We start from the raw sequence: 1696 nt of genomic DNA on the forward strand, positions 1-1696 counted from the left end.
ACATGGGGCCTGCAAGATCCCCCACTGTTACTCACCATCCTGTTTTACTTGCTATAGAACAGTAATAGTCCATATTGGAAATCATTAAATGCAACAAGTCTGGTATAACACTGACAGTCTAGAAAGTAGCTTCTTATTTAAGCTAGCAACATTAAGGAAGGCTATTTAGGAGAGCAAGACACATCATTATACCTGTTAAAGTCAGAACAGAGGTGACAAACTAGAGCGGACACCTGCTGATTCGCAATACTGGCTTTAGAGGAGGGAAGTGCCAGGTCTGAGAAGAGTAGGCAACAGAAACACATACAAGCAGAGATGGGTGAGGTTTTGGAGGGGGGTTTTTGGGGGGTGCTTTTTTTTGGTGGTAGCGTTGTGGTTTTTTTCTTTTGCACTTCTCCTCGTTCAGTAACAATCCTGCAAAGAACTTCCCAATTTTCAGAACTTTTCAAGGTGGCTGGAATACAGTGGAGAAACTCTTGCTTTGATTAAAAACCCATTTTCTGAAGTAAGGCGAAAATATTCACAGAGCTATTACAAAGTGTCAACTCTTGTTGCTGTATTGTAATACCTTCAAGAGCTATTTTTGATTCTTTTTCAACTAAATCTTAATCTTGAAAGTCAAATACAGCCTTACCAAAGTACTAAATTATTTCTAACCAGAACAAGGGCTGAAATGCGTTATCTTTAACTCTGCTTTAAGATGGAAAAAATACACAGTGGAAGCTAACTACCCCTTGGAGGTAAAGGCCATTTGCATTTTTCAAACTGGATCACATAAATCTTTACATCAGTTGCCTCTGAAACATTACAGCGAAGTTTCAATTCATTTTTACATTCAATTTTTTTACAAAAAGTCTTTTTATAGTATGTATTATTTAAATTGGCTCATGGGTTTATGCACTGAATGAGAACAGACTTCAGACTGGTTCTTCCAGGTGACTAGAGTGTTACAAAATCCAATAGGCAGGTAGATTTGATTAGCATCTCTTTAACTGACTGCAAACTATTCTGCATCACTATGTTCTTCCAGCTAGTACAAACATTCTTCTATTTTAAGGGATTCAGTGAGATTAAATAGTGAAAGTACTGCTAAAGGGTTAACAACAGGGAATCGTCTTTGTTCCAATTCCTCACTGGAAGTATTTTTACTGAACACATTTGAATCTGACAGCAGCTTTAACTGTAGCTGATGATGTATTTAGATATATCAGCTTCCCAAGGAAACCAATTATTTTTGCACAAGTCCCTTGAATGTAAGTTTGCTTAAAGCTGAAATGACCCTGCAGGTAAAACTTCAGGTGGAATGGTATTTTGACTTTTGCAAAGTTACTCTCTCTTTACAAAAAACAACTTTAAAAGCTTCTGACAAGGCAGAAAGGATTGATGAAACAAAAATACACAAATCCTCTAAGCCAGGCTGTTACAATACAGAAGGAAAAACTACATAGAGTATATGCAAGTGGTTCAACGTGTTGTAATCCTGGTACTTAAACCAAGAGGTACCAAATCCACAAGTTTTTGGTATTAGCTGTAGCTTCAGCTAGTAATATGCCTATCTATATACAATGAAAGAAGCTCACTTTGTACCATACAGTCTGCAAAGTTAATGTGGAAGGATTTCAAGCTTAAACATTTGTTTCTCTGTCATTTATGAAGACAGTGTCAGTCCCAAAATAATACAGTAGCCTAGGAAAAA

The sequence above is a fragment of the Accipiter gentilis genome, chromosome 14 (genome assembly GCF_929443795.1).
Source record: "Accipiter gentilis chromosome 14, bAccGen1.1, whole genome shotgun sequence".
NCBI lineage: Eukaryota > Metazoa > Chordata > Aves > Accipitriformes > Accipitridae > Astur > Astur gentilis.